The sequence below is a fragment of the Cupressus sempervirens genome, chromosome 6 (assembly GCF_028749045.1).
Source record: "Cupressus sempervirens isolate cs-2001-9-10 chromosome 6, ASM2874904v1, whole genome shotgun sequence".
In the NCBI taxonomy this organism is placed as follows: Eukaryota; Viridiplantae; Streptophyta; class Pinopsida; order Cupressales; family Cupressaceae; genus Cupressus; species Cupressus sempervirens.
In genome coordinates, this window is record NC_143123.1 from 710416853 (window position 1) to 710437129 (window position 20277).

The 20277-nt window shown below is 38.7% G+C and overlaps 1 protein-coding gene across 1 annotated transcript in view; it reads right to left on the minus strand.

Annotated features, from left to right (window-relative positions):
* LOC149554258 (GDSL esterase/lipase WDL1-like) overlaps positions 1-20277 on the minus strand; it is a 237739-nt gene that overhangs the window by 173691 nt on the left and 43771 nt on the right. The gene's annotated exons all lie outside the window — the stretch shown is intronic.

Here is a 20277-nt window from a genome sequence, read left to right on the forward strand (position 1 = left end):
ATGGATAAAGCCAAGCATCACGCATTTACACCCAGCAGAATTAGGAATTAGCCATTTGAATCCCGCAATATTGAGTCAGATATTTATTCATAAGAATCTATTCCTCAGAAATCAGAATCCTTCCCTAAAAAGGATATCCTAAGCAAGAACAGACAGAAGAGAGAGAAGACAATACTGAGTTGTGCAATGACATTAAAGCATGTCATAATAAAAAAGTTCACATCCAAATGCCATAAGAAGATACCATAGTCTCCCAGAAAGGACAGAGAATTGGCGTATCTATTCCTCTGATAAGAAAAAACAATAATTTATTAAACCATATGAAAAATTATTAATTCCAAAAGCTTGAAGAATATTAGATGGTAAGTTAAGGTCAATTAATCTAGATGAGGGGGTTAAATTAGATGTGGGGGTTAACCAAGAAAAGTATAACCCCCAAACTAGTAAAATTACAAATAGAAATGTGTTGCGTACACTTTCATAGACTCGAGATTTTAAAATTTTGTGTAAAATTCTATTTCTGGTTTATATATGGTTATAGTCTGAAACCTCCATTTATGAACTTTGTCGCAGATTGTTAAATATGTGCCCCATTTGCAGTACCATCAAATAATGTAATGTCCCCTTTCTAGAATTAGATTTAATATTAATATAAATATATCAGTGAAATGAATAAATTATAATACAATTTATTATATTAATTATATTATTAATACAGTATTATATATCAGTAAATAAATATATAAATAAATAATAATAAATATAACTAAAATATATATAAACAATAATATTAAAATTTACAATATAATAATATACTCTTAATAAGTATCAAATGCTAGGCTAGGAAACTCAGACCACAACAAGCAATAAATTCATGACCAAATATAACTTCTAGGAAGTATCATCAATACTCTTTACATCTCCACTCAACTAACGTCCATCCCAATATCACTATTGTTAGTATAATAATTTAGGTTTCCGCCACCTTGGCCCCTTTTATAGTTTAAATCCAACCGTGCTAAGAAGTAGTGGAGCACAAAGATCTTAATCTACTCTACAATTAATACAAGGAGAGCACATATATTTATCCCTACTTTGATTTCACCTCGAATACCTTCCTCTCCCACCAACATGGGCCTTAATCTGAAGGCTAAAAGTCACATTTTGACCACTTTTTCCCTTTCCCCCTAAATTTAAACCATCTCCCTCCATTATTAAACCTTTCTAATATATCATCATGATAGAGACCCAGGAACGAAGGCTTGATATTCACAACAGCCAAAATGGCAATCATAAAAGTAGGTAGATAAGAGATACTTAAGTAGAAAAGGCATAGTAATCACTTGTAGAATGAATTGTCACAAGCTCTTGAAGTATTAACAGAGCTCATGGCTTACGCTTCCATTATTACACCGGGTACCTTGGCAGACCTCAAGCTACACCCATTTCTGATTTCAAGCTCATCTATTTTCTTTCCTTTTGCTTGACCCCACCATGATCTTTCTAGAGATTTCCTGAGGCTAGGAGAAGCTTCTAGATATCTAGACAGGCCCTATTTTAGTTAGTTTCTCCCCTGTTTGGTTTGCTTGCACTCTCTATCTCCTATCAGCCCTCTTTATCCTGTAGCCTCCCCCATCCTCAAATGGAGTCTGCAGTAGTATTATTCCATGCCTGTGAAGAAAGAACCATGGCATTTAAAGGGTCAGTCAAACCAAAGAGGTGGAAATATTGTTGAATCCCATAGATGATATGTCTAGGTTGGTTGTCTCTAGGGCTATAGGAGAAAAGACCTTCAACTATGAGTTTACCTGGCATACCAATGGTGCTATCATAGGATCACTAATAGCATGCATGGCCAGAGCGCAGGTAGGGAATGAGGAAATCATGCTTCTTTGCCAATTTCTTTTTGACCAAATTTGGTTGGAAGGTCTGGAACAAGCAATTTTAAGTATCACTCTGTCCCTAAAAATCCCTTATGCTGAAGACTACATAGTTTGTCCCCCTAGCTCTCTGCTAGAAGCTAACACCCTTAGACATCCAATCCTCCACATCAGAGACCACAACCTCTTCAATGAACCTTGGCCCAGAATGAAGGCAAGCATCCATTTTCTCTTGAGATGGTCAAATATCAGGGAGGATGAGAATCAGGAATGGCTGTTCAATTATTTAAGAGCCTTTGGGTTTTACGTGGTGCTGAATGTGGATTTCTCGGACCTGAGCAAGCTAGATTTAACTACCCCCAATATCAACAAAACTAGTAGGAAGAAAGGAGCCTTCATCCTCATACCAGGGCATTTGGAGGTCAATCTCAATGAGGCAGAGAACTACATTCTGATTTACATGAAGGAAGACTCTTGAGTATCACTTAACTCCTCAATTATGAATGTAAATTCCCTTGTAAATACAGATGATGTTCTAGGTTCGGACTTTTAGGTTTTTGTTTTAGCTTTTTGTCTTCTTTAGTTAGCTCTATTGCATTCCTCAGGTTTTATCTAGTTTGGTAGTTCAGGTTATAGCTTGAGTCTCTGGAGCGGCCCTTTATAGTCACTTGTAATTTTTGATTGTCGTATCTTTATTTCGGTTCAGCCCATTTTGGCTCTTGTCAAGGCTTTTAGTTTCTCCCTCGAGAATTTCTTATGTTTCTTCTTTCCTCGAGCTGGTGCTCTAACTGATCTAAGGCCACTGTATACTGTAATTATAAGATTCTAATGAAATAGAAAATTATGACATGGAAATTGGTGTTTGTCTCCTTATTTATTTCCTTTATGTGTTGCCCTCTGTAATCATAATTTCAGTTTCATGAGTTGGTAATGGACCTAATTACTTCACTCCAAAGAATCGTTTGAAGACTACAAGTAAAATCGTACCCCCAATAATTGTTCGGCAACGGTAACAGACAGAACACAAGGAAACTTTATGACAGAAAACGGCATGATAGATCTTTATCAGTCTTCCATACTGACTAGCACTAAATCTTAACTTTCTTGACCTGGTCGTCATCATCCTAACTTTAATATAAGCAATTTTAATTAATGAATTCGGAATGACTTGGATAATGAAATTATTTTCATTTTATTTATAGAAAGAGAAAAAATTCTGCACTATCTTTGTTAGATATCACAGCTCAAATTAAATGGAGCAGTCTTGAGCTCTAATTACTTTTGAATTCAGAGAAAGAAAGGGTATCAAAGATAGAATACGAGCTTGTTTAATAGCTCTAGCTATTGAGCGTTGTTTTTTCAATGTTAATCAATTCCTTCGACGAGATAGTATTTTTCCTTGCTCACTAATAAATTGACTAATTAAGCTAATATATTTATAATCCATTTGCTCTCCAGGCTGAATTGGCGATATGCCATTCAAATTTTTGGAATGACTCCTAATAGAAGGTAATCTTGCAAATTTAGACCAAATTGACAATAGGAATCAAAGTATCTTCCCAGCTTCCTCAAAATTAATTCTGTTCATTTGGATAATGTAGTTTGAAAGTTTAATTTAATAACTAATATTGGCGGTCCCCTTCTTTCTTCAGTCTTTATTACCATTACCAGTTATATCAATTCAGATAAATAAGGTAGTTGATACAAATTACGACTAATAAGTATACTTCGGTTTCATTCTCAAACAATTAAAGCTATGGGCTGAACAACAAATTTTGGTAACAAAATCAAGAATTTTACTAACTAGACTATAGCAATCCTGACTGTCAACCCTTCAGAAGCTTAAATAGTCCATTTACAATTAAAAATGGCCAAGAAATAATGAGAATTAAAGCCAAGGAACTTGGGAAAGTTCTAGTAAAACAACAGTCGACTGAAAGATATCATCTTATTAAAGACCTTTCTCAAATGGATGTTACCCCTCATTTGGCTCATCATATAACAAGGTTTTTCAATAACCAACCGAAAATCTTAAAGTCTTGCTAACAAACTTGCACCTGAGACAACAGTTTAAGAAATTGTAGTTATCTAGACACTTGCATGTGTACTCATTCAATTTCCAGTTATTCAATGACAACCATTTTAGCACATTAGAATTTGAGTGATAAATATGGATTTCTCTATTTTGCAGCAGGATAATTGCCCTTCCCCTGCTTCTCGTAATCAGTCCTCATAACACTACTTCTAAACATGAAAGAAAATTCTGAAGTGCATCACAGAAAACCCTCAATATAATGAACAACTGTATTCACACCAATCGGCCCAATCTAACAGGGCATCCTGAAAACCTCAATATTTTAACTCGAGAAAAATTATCAATTGTCAGACACTGAAAACATAAGTAGACAACTAGCCTCACACTCTATTAACCAGACCACCCAAAAACAAATATCAGACAGATTTACATGAAGGATGAATTCTCATGTAAAAGGAAAGATCAAATATATGACGATAAACCTCCTTTATCCCTTCTTCAATCAGAACCTTCTTTCTCTCATCTCTAAAATCCTTCTTCTAAAAAGATTAATTTGCATGTTTAAACCATATCTTAAACAATGTAACTTAATGCAAACCAAGCTAAATCTACAATTAAACCAATTGTTGTTAACTTTGAAAACACCATTGGAAATTTTACTACTCAAAAGAGCAAAGTTATAAGATATATTTGACTAATTATAAACCGTTCAAAACTTGCTATCCTTGATTATAAGATTGCTAATAGATTAGTTTTAAGACTAACAAGTACATTTGAGCTTGGGGTGTCTGTTAGAATGCAGATTCCATGGAGGATCTATGTAATCAACAACTAAGACATCATATCATGGCACTGAAAGAGGCCACAGCGCATTCAGATACACAAAATGACAAATTCTCGATACTACAAAAGAAAGAAGTTGCAAAAGAGGGAATGCCTTCCTATGGTCCTAAGGGAGTTAGGGACATTTGTACAAAGATGGATCAAACTAAAAAGTTTATTCAATGAAATGAATCTACAAATGTAAATAAATGTTGTATTAAACTTGCAAAACTAGGGAATGCCCCTTTCAATTTTGTAATTATGTATAGGGTATCTGACCCGCGCTAGACTGGAGGTTTTCTTCTCCGTTCTTTCCAAACAATGCCCATTTGAACGGAGACTTTGTCAAAAAAAATTATTAATAAAATTGATGTCTCTGGCCTTTTACTGATTAAAAAATATATATTAAAATAAATAATAAATGAGAATTCAATATAATTATAATGAATCATAATATTATATATTTATTTTTTCTCGATAATATGATGTAATTATTGATCTAACCGGGAGAGAACCTAGCTCAGACCATGGATGGCTACATCCAAGGAAGCCATCTCCCCAAATTGAAGGAAAACCCAAAGAGACCCATCAAGATTTCCCCTTGTCACCTCCTTTCTTCTAAGAGCGAAGAACCATATCAAAGAAGTTAGCTTTCCTTTTTTTGCCTTTCATAAATTTTCTAGCTATCTTGCACCTTGGTTGCCTCATATTGCCATGTCCTTTGCCTGTCTTTTGACCCACTTCCAACTCCCAAGTTACTATTATCATGTCCTTTGCCTATCTTTTGACCCACTTCCAACTCCTAAGTTACTATTGCCATGTCAATTCAGAGTTTCGTCTAAAAGTTCACCCTTCTTATCACGAGATCCTACAAGCCTTTTAGTTTTACTTAGTTTCCTTCTCGTGTAACAGCAACCTTCTTGAAAGTTTCCAAATTTTCATTATCATCCATGTGATTGTCTACCATAATGTTGGTCTTAAAATGAAGAGGCTCCCGACTCACATCCCTACATTGTTGTTGTGGCACCTCCCCATTTACTACTTGATAGAAGTTATTTTGCCTCCCCCATCTTCTCTACTGTTAGTGATGGTGTGAGAAATATTTCGACTTAGAGGGACACAATCAATTTCTATTTAGAACACTAGGAATCCCTATGCGCTGTTTGATAACACCTCCTGCATATAAATGGAATCCCCTCATAATCCAAAGGTTGGGTCCAATAACCATTTGATGTTTTGAGCAATATTTTGCAAGGAGACCATTTGAAATATCCATTTCCGCCAAAATGCAAGAAAAAGTAGAATGCAATAGATTTGCAGATCCTTCGTTGACCACTAAAAAAAATTCCTAAAGAATTTCCTATAGCTTCAAGGCATGAATCAAACTAGAAACATAAAGGAAAGTTTGGAAGTCACACCTAAAGCATAATCATGTCAAAGGTTCAATTGTTGGAGAAAGGCAAGGTGTCAAGGCTTCAACATCAACGAGTACCTATTCTCCCAACTCTAAATGTGTTATTGCACAAACTCTTTGTTTTGTCCTAAACATTTTCAAAAACCACAACAAAGAAACCCTCCGTGCTCGGATAGATTTGAACATAGCCCTCGAAAACAGGTTACTAGTTCTCTTTTATCCATTTTTGGAGCTCACTCAAACTCAGTCGTAATCCACTAAAACGTCCAATCAACCCCAACCCAAAAAGAACTTCAAAATTTTGGTTTCACTTTCTTCTCTACATCTTCAGCCAAATCTAGCAAGATGGGCCTACCTATTTGGGTTTGATTAAATCCATCAAACCTTCCCTCTTTTGGTGTTCCCTTTTTAGATTTGAATCTCCATTACATCCATAGGCATTTACCACTAAATTCAACTCTAACTCAACACCCCTCGAACAACCCACCTCTCCACCTCCTTGTGACTAGGAGCCTTACCTATCACAGGCTGCACACTTCCATGCCCATTTCCAAGGGCAGCACCAAAACTCTTGTCGTTTTTAAATAGTGGCTTCCCCCATCCAAATTCAAGGACTTTTTTAGCTCCATCATTTATTGAATCAAGCCGCCTCCCATTGGTGGACACAGTTGACATTCCTAGACATGAATCTGCACTATTTGAGCATTTCCCCAAATCATTTAAAAACTTTCATGTAGGACCAAATGGAGATCTTGGTAGCAAACAACCTAGGATCGGCAAGAAACACGAACTCCAATTGTTTTCTCCCACCACTAACAATCCATTCTCCACCTTGCTCACACTATTTCTGCTCCATCAATGCAACCAATAGACATTGAAGGTTTCACCGAACACTACTCTAGACCACTGCCATTCCTTCCCTAGATCCTCTAAGAAACCCCTGCAAACACCTGAAGCTCCATAGAAACCCTAGATTTCAAAACGCTCCCATAATGGCTCCATCTTGAATCTTACAGCCTTTAATTTGGTGCCTATGTTAAAACCTAATGTAGACATCAGAATCTACACAAACTTCCAATTATAATACAATTTATTATTAATATAATAATATTGAAATAATATAATATTATATATATTAACTAATGAATACAATAATATTATGATTATTAATCTATTACTAGATATAATATGTTAATATAATATTATTCATATAATAAATATAAATAATAAATCTATATTATAAGCTATTATTAATATAATATAGTATATTATAGATAATATAATATATTAATGTAATATAATTTATATTATTAATAAATAAATGAAAGATATAATATTCCTAAAGGTATGACTTTTGGACAGTAAAGATATTAGTATGGAATAAGGGAGTAAGAGATGCGAGCGACATTGAAAATTTAATACTGGCAGTATATCTCAAAGGTTATCAAAGCTTTGGTGGAGGCATGCATTAAAGAGGAGACATAGGAATATATTCAGCATTACACAGGTATCGAACAGCAAGGATAAAATATATAGTTTTGAAACAGCCAATCATAATTCAGCAAGAATACATAAAATTGGTCAGCAGATAAGTAGGATATCACAATGAGTTTGACTCAAAATCACACAGTTAAATCCTGATAGCAATATCACAATTTGACTTGCTGTGGAAGTTATTTCCTACTTATCAATGATGACCTTAAGGGGCTTTCTAATGAATGGTTCATAAGGCACAACACTTGGTGAAGGTTTACCATGGAGGAAACTCCATAGTCAAGCGCGCTCAGGCTGGAGTAGTACTAGGATGGGTGACCTCCCGAGAAGTCCTGGTGCTTCACCCCTGTGAGCATCACCTAGATCTAATGAGTGCTAAGTGTTCCATTTATTCTCATGAGAGATGGATTCATATTGAATCACTACTCATGAAACATGGGTCAATGAGTTTGACTCAAAATCACACAATTAAATCCTGATATCAATATTACAATCAGTCAGCAGAGTCAACCATTTCAATCAGCCAACATTATGTATGCACTTCGTCAGCAGCACATATACAATCAGCCACCAATACTCAAATCTCCAATTTTTTATCAGACATACATTCAAATCATAGAGCATTATGAATAATCAGACTTAAAAATATCAAAATGAGATGTTTTACATAATTGAATAGGCAAATAACTGGTCTTTCAGAAATTTAAGATCTGGAAATAAGAATTAAGAATGAAAACAGAAAATAACAATTGAAATCCAGATTTATTCTATAAAGACCAGAAATTATTAATATATACCAAATACGGATCATTAGAAAATCTTATTTCTGATTCTCTTATCATTGCATCTGTTTATGGAGCAATTGTCTTATTGGTTCCATACAGTTCCATTAGTTAGGGAGTAATAGATGGCTAGATCATCTCAAAAACAATATCAATATTTGTTTTAAATAGCAATATATTACACACAAAAAAACTTGCACGCTGAAAACAGCCATATCAAACATAGTAGAGAAAATCCTATTGAATCTATAAATTTAAATTATTTATTGGCAGATAGGGTATCCATTTCTCTTGTAACCTCTTTGATCATGTTAATGTACACCTTTGTTGCCCCACATATTCAGCGTCCACTTTCCTTTGCCGATAAGAATCTAGAGGGATCTACTACTAGTTTTCTTCTTTCTTCATCGGCACCCAATTTCTTTATTCCCAGTGTTAGCCGACTGGATGGTTCCGGCGGTATTTTGTATTCTGTAGCCGACGGTCCGGCGGTGTTCCTGTAGCCGACGGTCCGGCGATGTTTCTGTAACCGACGGTCCGGCGGTGTTTCGGTATTCCGTAGCCGACGGTCCGGCGGTAAATAGTTTGTAACCGATAGAATAATTGTGGTCGACGGACTCCTTCGGGAAGGTTCGGCGGTAGTATTTATATCCCGTCCAGGATCATTGTAAATCATTCATCTACTATTGCGAATATAATTCTGCTATTCTGCTATTATTGTCTATATGTGTTGACTTCTTTACCTGTACGGTAAACATTTGGCGCCGTTGCCTTATGAATCTAGAAGGTGGGAGGAATGAAGATTAATGCCCAATCAGCTTAACAAGGATCGGAATAAGGTGCAGGGAAAAGATGGAATCCGTATTGCGCAAGAGAATTTAATTCTAGCACAGCAAGCCGAACGCCGACGAAGATTTCAGAGGATTGCCGACGGAAACCGAAGTGCAGAGGAATTGTTGGAGGAGACTCGGCAGCGGGTGGAATTGGTGGAAGAAGCACGGGAGGAGTTCTTGAATTTGTGTTCACCAAGGGAAGAAAATTCAGACAGGAGAGCATCAACTCGCCGACGGAGCACGAGAGTGGAGTGACCTCTTCGTCCAGGATAGACTTCCGCGGGAAACAATTTCGGAGGATCCTCCGTCTTCACCAAGGTTCGCAACTATCGACACCTCCGGTGTGGGAGTACCAACTGCCGGTGTGGGAGTGCCGACCACTGTAGAAGTGCAGACCTCCAGAGTTATGGCGGGACCCAAAGAAAAATTACCAAAATTTGAAGGCGATGGTACAGCCGACCCCCTCCGACATTGTAAGACATGTGAGACGATCTGGCGGGCAAATGGAATCACAGATGCCGACGAATGGGCTAGGCAATTTCCGGCAACCCTACGGGGTGTTGCGATTGATTGGTTTTCGGATATGGATCCGCAGAAGCTGGATACATGTGATAACATTAAAAAGGAGTTCTTGGCAGAATTTAAACTTTTGCGGGATGATAATGAAATTGTAGCGGAAATTTTCAATACCAAGCAAGGGAAGCACGAAACTGTCCGTGTCTACGCCAGGAGATTAAAAGACTTAGTAAACAAAATGGAAAGCAAGCCAGCGGACGGATTGCAAAAAAGATGGTTTGTGGATGGCCTACGCTCGAAGTTGCGGAGGAAAATGAAAATTGTGCCACCGTCATCATATGCCGATGCTTATAACAGAGCACTGGACCTTGAAAGTGAGCAGAAGACAAAGAAGAAGAAAACTAGCTCCTCTGATTCGGATGACGACAAGCCTGACGGAGATAATAGCAGCGACGACGAAGGTAGTAGCAAAAAGGTTCGTGCCTTACAGAAGGATATGGTTCGCATGATGAAGGAATTTAAAAACATGCAGAAGGAGCCAAAAGGCAGTGAGCTGTGGTGCACGGAGTGTAAGACAGACGGGCATACTAAAGGATCGTGTCCAAAGAACCAATTCTGTGACATTTGTCAGATTATGGGCCATTCGACAAAGGAGTGCCCCTTTAACATTGTTAGAAGTTGTAATCTTTCCTTGGTGTGTTTATAAACCAAGGTTAGAACTCCTTTTTTTATTGTTGTAATATATTAGGATATAAGCCAAGGTATCCTAATATATTTCTTTTTTGTCCTTTTTCCACTACATCTTATTTTGTCATCTAGTGGAATATGCGAGGACAAATATATATTGTAATTTCTAATTTTAGATTATTCCTCCTTAAGAGGAATCTCACACTTGGCCTCACACACATATGAATGGTGGCATTCATAGACATGGGAGTTACATTCTAACTCCTCTCTCTCATCTCTATTTAAGAGATGACCCTCTTCTCTCATTTAACAATGAGGTTTCTTCCTCTTCTCAATTATTTTATGAGCATTGCTCTCTATCTCTCTCTCTCTTCCTTCTTAGGCTTTTCATGCCTCATTCATAATGTCACAAGGGGTTTTCTTTGCTTTCCCCTTTCCAAATATCTTGTCTCATGGTGTTGGAGCTTGAAGCTTTCTCTCTCCTATTTTATGGTAATATCTTTTCATGCATTTACTCACTTAGATTCTTTCCTAGTATTGCTTATTTACAGATTTCTTTTTCCATTTCTAACATGGTATCAGACCAGTTTAATTTTTGTCTTGAGTGTTTGCATGAAGGTACGATTCGAAGGAGACTCTTGAGAGAGATTTCACTAATTTCTTCTTTAATCTTCTTAAGATGGAAGAAATTGAATTTTTTTTTGAGTTTGGCTGGTTTACCGCCAAACCCGATTAACTTTTGTTTGCTCTAATTTGTGCAGGTTACTTCTTATTTTCTATTATTTTTCATCTAACCCCCTTTGGAAGGCTTGCCGCCAAAGGGTTTTCCTTTTAAGGCACTCTGTGCTCTCTTGATATCTGTCTTGCCTATCCTCCTTTTTTTTTGTATGAGGATGGCATTTGTCGTTACATATTTTTTTTAATTTCTCATGGCTTCTTAGATTGCCATGTTCCCCAACCATTTCTACCATAAGCCGCAAGCGCCCAACCATTTTTATAATGTAGACCATGAGAACTAGCCCCACTGAAGCCAATTGCAATTGAGCTAGTTGAAGATGATGTGCATAATCATAAAAGATGTCGTATTCAGCATGTTTGGGCAAATATCTATCGTTGCCAATTAACAGGGAGCACACACATTTGTGATAAAAATTGCAATCAGAGAATTGTTTATGATAATTACAGCTATGTCTGCAGAGTAAGTGGTCAGGTCTTCCTTCTAACACCAGCAGAACAGCTTGCGGTGAGAGGGATTGTTCCGAGGAGGGTGGAGGCAGATCCTGCCGAAGCCTGCGCTCCCAAATGAAGAGTTGCTCACCGATCCATCGCACAGAAGAATCGTAGCGGGCGCTCTGATGCAGGCAGTTTACGTTCTGGAAAGAGATCGCCAAGAAATGGCAAAACCCGTCTGTTACCCTAGCTCCGGCCTGGTGGACATTCTTCGATTACCGTCCCATACAAATTATGATCGACAAGGTCGACGGTTCGATCTTCGGGGCCATCTTCGAACGAACAGAAAATTCAAACCCTAGGACAACATTCCCCGATCCGTCGTCGCGTTGAGAGGATCGATTCTAAAGTCTGAGACTTTGCGCACGGATCTAAACTCGATCTGGTTCTCATAATCAACAGCCTGCACAAAATAGCGCACTTTGGTTTTGCCCTAGCCGCCGTCTGATCCGCCATTGCTAAGCACGGGCACTGCAAAGTCCTGGTCGCCGGCCGCTGTTTTCCTTGGTGTGTCCATTTTTCTTTTTCTTTTTCATTTTCATTTTGATTAGGTTTTTGAATGAACCCTGGGATGATTATCCCTTCCTTCAAATGTTTTTTGAGTTTTTCAAATCATATAAGTTTTCCCTTCTCTCTATATTTAGATTCGGTTGTAACATTTTTTTTTCATGCAAGATTCTTTTTCTTTTTTAGCTCTTGACAGAGGCATCATTTACTTTTATTATTGCCTCTTGTCAACCTATTTTTGGCAGGTAATCATTCATTGTCAAGCTTTTATTCAAACTTTTTTTAGAAAAGTTTTTTACCTCTTTTTAGTATCTGCCAGATCTGACCTCTATCATTAATTACTAAGTTTTTTTTTAGTTATATCTTTCTTAATGTTTTATTTCAAAAAAATTCTTTTTGAATCACTTCCAATCTTGAAGGCATAGTATGAGAAAAATGGGGAGATCTTTTCTTGCCCCATGACTTTATGTTCTTATTACTTTGAGGTTATATTTTTGAACCAAGGTAAATATTGTGACTTTTTATAAACTGTGACTTTCCAAAATATTAAATATGGAAAGGTGATTATTTTCTTTAACCAATCTATTTTCGTATATTTATTTGAGTATATATGGGGGCCCACATATATGCCCAGATAAATATATAATTTATGACTATAATGATTCAGAAATTATTATATACCTTTGCCAAATGAATTTAATACTCATGTTTACCCTCAATGGAGTTTTATACCTGATATCTATATTTAGTTGATCTTTCTTAAATCATTTTACTTAATTCTAATAGGATTATGAGTAATCTTACACATTTGCCTTCATTTTGATATTTTGATGTGCCCATAGCTGCACTTTTATGCTTTTATAGCATCATTGTATGCCCATGTTGGCACTTTATGGTTTTATACCATTGATCTACATGATTTATATGATATTTTTTGAGTTGCATAGGGAGCTTAATATTTTTTCAAGGTTAACTATGTAGGTCCCCTCAGTATAACTGATACATAGTTTCCTTATCTGGCCCATGGAGTATACCTCCATCCTATATTGGTATACACTTATTTTACATGGAGTTTCCCTCCATTTGATCCTATCTGTTCCATTTTGATAGGATAATATTTTTATGGAGTTTCCCTCCATGTTGTTCCATTTTGTTCCTCAATGAAGAGGATACTACTATTGGAGTTTTCCCTCCAAATTCGGGTGATTTGATCCAATTTGAAGGCAATATGTTGTTATATCCTCATAATCCATTCTTTTGATTATCCTAACAAAAATCATGATAATTCTACTTTGATCAGCATGTCTCTCCTTTTTACTTTATTTTCATATATTAATGTGATAATGATCTGCATACTTTATTGCTTAGATCATGAGTCATGCATGTTATGGAGGGACGCCCCCATTAGCTTGCAGTGGGATGATTCATTAAGTGGACTGTCTATATCCACGTGATTGATGCAAGATTGATGCAAGTATCATTAGTTGGCCTTGTCTGGGGTCATTTGTGTAATATACTTTTCATGAGAGCATTGATCAAGCTTTTTACTCAATTTGTCCTTGTTGACAATTTTTGAGCATATAATTTATCTTGATATCAGGTTATCTCCATTGTTTTGTGGTAACATGTTTTACTCATTGTTTCTCTATGAGAATTTTATTATCCTTATTCAAAAGGATTTCGAATTTGCATATATGATGGCATTCTACTTGTGGATATTTGTCTTGTTGTTCCTTTTTTTTTCAAGTGATCCATCAAGGAACCTTCTTGGAGGTGTCTATGCTTCCACTTGATCACATTCAAATGACTCATGTACTTCTCTTGGATCTACAAATGTACCATATGGCTTGAAGACAATCAAATTACTTCATATTGAAGATTAAGTTGCAGATTTTTGTAAATTATGGGTTTAATACCCTTTGATGTAATTACCCCAAGTAAAGATTAAAGGGGGGTGTTAGAAGTTGTAATCTTTCCTTGGTGTGTTTATAAACCAAGGTTAGAACTCCTTTTTTTATTGTTGTAATATATTAGGATATAAGCCAAGGTATCCTAATATATTTCTTTTTTGTCCTTTTTCCACTACATCTTATTTTGTCATCTAGTGGAATATGTGAGGACAAATATATATTGTAATTTCTAATTTTAGATTATTCCTCCTTAAGAGGAATCTCACACTTGGCCTCACACACATATGAATGGTGGCATTCATAGACATGGGAGTTACATTCTAACTCCTCTCTCTCATCTCTTATTTAAGAGATGACCCTCTTCTCTCATTTAACAATGAGGTTTCTTCCTCTTCTCAATTATTGTATGAGCATTGCTCTCTATCTCTCTCTCTCTCTTCCTTCTTAGGCTTTTCATGCCTCATTCATAATGTCACAAAGGGTTTTCTTTGCTTTCCCCTTTCCAAATATCTTGTCTCATGGTGTTGGAGCTTGAAGCTTTCTCTCTCCTATTTTATGGTAATATCTTTTCATGCATTTACTCACTTGATTCTTTCCTAGTATTGCTTATTTACAAATTTCTTTTTCCATTTCTAACAAACATGAAAACAAGAGGATCTCCGCAGGTGTTTCTCACACAGGAGGCTTCCCCGTCGGGTAGTAGCGGAAACGTGAATACTGCCGGTGCTACATCCGGAGGATACAGGAATAATAACAGAGGGCAGAATAATAACAATAATAACAATAATAATGGGAGCCGAAGTCGAACTCAGTATGATGCAAATGGACGGCCGATCGTTCAATGTCGAGCGTGTAATTTGTGGGGTCATTTTGCGCGATATTGTACAGTGGCAAACACACCGAAATTATTATGCAGATGGTGTGGACCCGGCGATCACGAAGATTCCAAGTGTCCAAAGGCTGGAGTAAATTTGATCACTGTCGGCACGGATGTAGAGGAGGTTCTGGCAATTACACGGAGGCAAGCGGAGGAAAAGAGAAAAGTGGGGGAAGTGCAGGCGGACATTGCAAAGGCATCGTCGGCGAAAACATCTCAGTTGAAGGACATCACCGGCACCTTGGCAAAGAACTTCGCAGAACAAAGCATTGTACGGCAAATCTTACAAACGGAGATAACGGTCAAGATAAGTGACCTCCTTCTCACAATGCCCCAATTACGGACGGCTATTCTGAATCATACACCGTTTTCGAAAGCACCAGAGGACACAAGAAGGAATAGTAGGGAAGTAATGACAACAGACCCAATGCTGCTGGCACTCACCTCCGGACGGCATCCGGCGATCGTTGAGATGGGAATTTTAGGAAATGTTTTGACAGAGACAATTGTTGACGGAGGGTCCGGCGTGAATGTCTTACCGGAGGATACTTGGAAGAAGTTGGGAAAGTCGACGCTGTGGCCACCTGCATTTCAGTTGCTCACAGCAGACCAACATGGAATCAAACCGTTGGGAATTCTGAAAGTGCAACCGGTAACAATTGGTACGCAACCATTTTTATTGGATTTTGTGGTCATTCCATTAAAAAGAAAAGGCTATGATGCTATTCTGGGACGGGATTGGTTGGTGCAAGCAAAAGTACAACATGATTGGAAACGCAATACCCTATCAATGGAGCGCGGAGGCAAAAGATTCATAATTGACCTGCATACGCAAATGGTCGGCGAGGAGGCAGCATTGTCAGATTCTGACAGTGAAGGCAAGAGTGATGATGAAGGAAAGAGGAGAATGGAACTGGATGAAGAAGGAGTATTGAGACTTGACGGAGGATCGAATGACGACGACCTGGACTCAGTGAATGGCCTTTACCACTAGCAGATAGAAGACTATGAACTCTTTCCGAGTTGCAATATGCTAAGGGTCGACGAAGATGAGAAAAAGGAGGAAAATGAATGTCCGGAGGAATGCAGGGAAGTGGAAGAAGGAAAACTTGCCATGGCTAAAGCTGAGGGGAAGAACATACAGTCTGAACACAGAAAAACGAAAAATTCCACTGTTCAGTACATGGTGAATGGACCGCGCGGCAAGAAAAGGTTACACCGCAGCGTAAGATTAGTGGAAGGGCACCAACAGCAAAGAAATAATCCAGTTGCGCAACGACCACAGGCACAGTGGGCGACGGGGGTGGCACAGAACAAATGTAAGGTGTACGACAGTCAAAATGAAATCAAAGTGGAAAAGTTTAGGGGCAGATGGGTTGGACCATATCAGATTCGGAAGGTCGGCGACAATGGAGCGATCAGATTATCAACTTTGGACGGGCAGAAAGTACCTCCGGCAGTCAACAGATCCAAATTTAAAATATATGGGGCCGGGAAGACTCCGTCGCTGTCACAAGATGGCCAGCTGACTCCGTCGTCGTTGCAGAATGGCGACACCGAGAGACAAACGGAGGTACCTTTGTTATTTGATTTCTTTTACAGAAGAAAAAAAAGAGCCGCGGAAAGGCCCCGCGGGCAGCACCTACCGGAGGCCCCGCGGGCAACATCCGCCGGAGGCCCCGCGGGCAGCACCTGCCGGAGGCCCCGCGGGCAAGTCTACCCGCGAGCAACAGCGGTTGGAGGACCCCGCGGGCAACAATTGTCTGCAGCCGAAAGAAAGACCCCGCGGGCAACAGCTGTCCGCGGCCAGTGAAGTTGAAAGTTCCGCGGGTCCACGGGCAAGAGACCCCCGCGGAGTGTGAAGCCTCGGGCATATTGATTGCTTCGACGGAGAACGAAGGGTTCGGCAAGAAAAGTAAACGAAGGTTCCGTAAGAGCAGCCGCGGAACTATTGTGACCACCGCATCAGATCCTCACCCAGTTAGCCGCCGGCGAAAGAATGGGCCGCGGGTAGAAAAAGAAAAGCCGCCAGGGAGAACAGGAAGGCCGTGGGTGATGCAGGAATCCGCGGGGAGAACAGGAAGGCCGCGAGCGACGCCAGAAGGCCGCAGGTAGGATGCGGGCGCCAGTCAGAGGTTCAGTACCTCACCAATAAAATAAAATTAAAAAAAAAAAAAAACGTTGACAAAATCAAGTTGTTCAGAATGAGTGACAGATGATGCCAAAGGGAAGAGGACGCATCTGAGGTTGCCAAAAAGAGTGAAGAATCGGCAGATAATGACAGAAATGGTGTGATCCGTGCATTTCTGTGTGGGTTGCGAAGTGTTAATTTGGTCTTGGCGGCGAGGGGCAGCGCACCTGGGGCGCTGCCCCAGGACCCCGCGGGGGCGCTGCCCCTCGACCATGCCGGGGGCGTTGCCCCCTGGACCCCCAGTCGTGGCGGATATCAGTCATGGGAGTCTGGCTAGTTGAGAAGAGTTGAAGTTTCGGCAGGCATGGACTTTCTGTGTACTAGAGGCAGTGGGAGCAGGTGTTGGCTGTGAGGCTGTCTTGGTGGATGCGTAGAGAGCTCGGGAGGAGCTGATCATCCGATTGGAGGCAATGCAGTGACACTTGGCTTAGGGTACCGAGGAATTGAAAACAAAGAAAGCAGCACAAGTGGCTATCAAGGTCAGCTTGAGGAGACAATATTGTGTTAGCAGAGGCTACAAATGTAACGGGATGAATGTGGAAGTGATATGACAGAAGCAGATTTCTCTTGTTGTAGTCACTCTATTAATGTATTTTTTGTTAATTTGTCTCAGATATTTTGTCAGTCATCAGGAGACGACTTTTCTTTTTGGGGGGGATGGTGTTAGCCGACTGGATGGTTCTGGCAGTATTTTGTATTCTGTAGCCGACGGTCCGGCGATGTTTCTGTAGCCGACGGTCCGGCGATGTTTCTGTAGCCGACGGTCCAGCGGTGTTCCTGTAGCTGACAGTCCGGTGATGTTTCTGTAGCCGACGGTCCAGCGGTGTTCCTGTAGCCGACGGTCCGGCGATGTTTCTGTAGCCGACGGTCCGGCGGTGTTCCTGTAGCCGACGGTCCGGCGATGTTTCTGTAGCCGACGGTCCGGCGGTGTTTCGGTATTCCGTAGCCGACGGTCCGACGGTAAATAGTTTGTAACGGATAGAATAATTGTGGCCGACGGACTCCTTCGGGAAGGTTCGGCGGTAGTATTTATATCCCGTCCGGGATCATTGTAAATCATTCATCTACTATTGCGAATATAATTCTGCTATTCTGCTATTATTGTCTGTATGTGTTGACTTCTTTACCTGTACGGTAAACACCCAGTAATGTTCTAGGAGCACAAACTTCACTTGAAGGTACCATTTGGAATAAGGTAAACACCATGACACTAGAATAACAACAGAAAGCTTTTGATACTACAAAGATTTACCCTTCAATGCAGTGAGCAGCCCATATTGGGGAGGGTTCATAAAAGCATTGATAATTTTCAGTAAGGGGTTTATGACTATTTATTGGATGCAGTATCCAAGAGGTGAGGTTGAGAATGTTGCCCAAATAATAACAAAGAATGTACCAACATACATACAGAAGGAGACTGATTATAGAGAGGCATTGTACCATTTATTGGACTCCTTGTGCTAGACTTTGCTTATAGATTTGAAGACGAAATTAGAAAAATAAAATGGATCAAAAGTGTGTTTCAAGATTCTATACATATTCTCAAATTTATCTGAAACCCTATTTGGGTCCTCTCCTAAAAATAAGAAATCACAGGAATGGCAAAGAGCTTATGAGAGTGATAATTGCAAATTTGGTTTCAATTTTTAGGTGGTAAAACCTTTATCAATTTTCTATATATGGCAGATGGGAATGGCATGCTGATGTGTTTATTGGTGGAAATAAAAGAAAATAAGATTCGTTGATCATAGATGGATGAACCAACTCCTCTATTGTCACATGCCTTTGTCCACTACCTAAACCCAAATTTCTAACTTCTATAACATTTAAAGTCAATGAGGAGGTTGTGGCACATGATTTCATGTATTCATAAGATGGTAATAGAAAATGAAGATGAGAAACAAGGTTCTTTAGTAAGTGTAAGTCTACAAAGGTGGGAAGTAAAGGCTCCTTACTTCAGCTCAACCAATTCAAATAAGGAAAAGAAACCAACCATGTAACAAGATAGTCTTTTTTTTAGCATAATATCATAAGTAGAAACTAGAAGCTAAAAAGATAAAATATGCTCAAATTTTTTATTTAAATCTTAATTTTTGAAGTGTTTTCTTGTGTACAGTTGTGGTGGGTGAATGCTAGCATTAGCAAACCAAATCTTCAAAAGGTAGCTATCTTTGTTGTACTTAGTGTACAGTGCCTCTTATTATATTTTGATGATAAGGTTTATCCAACTATGTATTTGTCAACCACATATAGTTAAAAGTGTTGATTGGTCGATGGTTGCGTTCCTCTTAACAACTTTCAAGTTTTTTGTATAGAATTTGTATTGTTAAAAAAAACAACATAATCTAGTCTGATTGAGTCTGATCTTGGGCTAACCATCTCCAGTCACATGTGAATAAAAGCATATTTTTTCTCCTTTATTCGATATGCATTATTAATTATGTTCACTAATCCATATAGCCATCTTATCAAATAAGAGAGTAAAAATTCACACCATTGCTTTAAAAGAAAACAAGTTACATTTATGAGGCAAGAAGAGACTGCAAAGTGCTCAAGACCATAAGAAGCAATCTTTAAGGATCATAGAGCAAAGAGAACAAAGCAGAAGATTATAAGAAGCACTTGAGGAAAATAAAATTACACTTCTTAAGTCAATGCCCTTCCCAAACACATAGTCGAAGTTGGAGAAGAAACTTAAAATTTGAATCCAAGTCGAGTCAAAAGTTCAACCTAGAAAATATAAATAATTCCTTTGTGACAAACCATACAAGTAAGGAATGGCAGGAGATTACAAAACATTTTTCGTTACCTATTAAAGCATGGACCAAACTGTGACCAAGATAAAATAAGATAAGATAAATTTATTTATGTCCAACAAGTGGCCACAAACAGGTCTAAGGGACTGAAAAGAGTACAACAAGGACGCAACTAGCTGCAGGAGCATCAAACGGTGTCTACAGAAATAACAAAATAGGAAAGCTGAAAGAAAGAAAAACCCAAAAGCCTAGGGACTCCCCATCGGCAAGCAGTCCAAAACTGAAGGATACAATTTGGGGCGAAGGTGTGCGGAGGCCCCAACCGTCTAAAGGAGCTGTTGGA